Here is a 494-nt window from a genome sequence, read left to right as displayed (position 1 = left end):
GAAGCGCTGGAAGATCACAGTGCTGGAGCGGGAAAGGGTCGTACGGTCAGCCTTCCTGACTGCCCTAAGCTACCTTCATTGAAAGACTCCGGGGGGGCGGGGGAGAAGTCCCGGTCTTGCTATCTCGAGACTGTTTTGATTTTACACGGCATTTCCAAAAAAAAAAAAAAAAAAAAAAAAAAAAAAAAAAAGAAAGAAAGAAAGAAAGAAGAGCAGATCCACGGAGGGACCTATTCAGAGAGGCGGGAGACAATCCTCCAGCCTGAGACCGGGAATAAAGCTCTGCCCCTGGCCAACCTAAGCCAAGCCGTCTATGCAGGGGCTGCGAAGACATCCTTTCTGTCCCTTCGAAACTCTCCAGACGCCAACGGCAGCTCCGGCTCCCCAGTGAGGAAGCTGAGCCCAGAGCTCCCTCAGGGCGCGCAGAAAAGCCCGGCGTGGGGGTGGGGGAGTTTCAAAACCGTTAGCTCGCGTTGTTGTTTTTTTTTTTTTTT

This window comes from Ursus maritimus, unplaced genomic scaffold, assembly GCF_017311325.1.
Source record: "Ursus maritimus isolate PB19 unplaced genomic scaffold, ASM1731132v1 scaffold_12, whole genome shotgun sequence".
Classification (NCBI taxonomy): domain Eukaryota; kingdom Metazoa; phylum Chordata; class Mammalia; order Carnivora; family Ursidae; genus Ursus; species Ursus maritimus.
The sequence above is the reverse complement of the archived record's forward strand: the minus strand, read 5'-3'. Positions refer to the sequence as shown.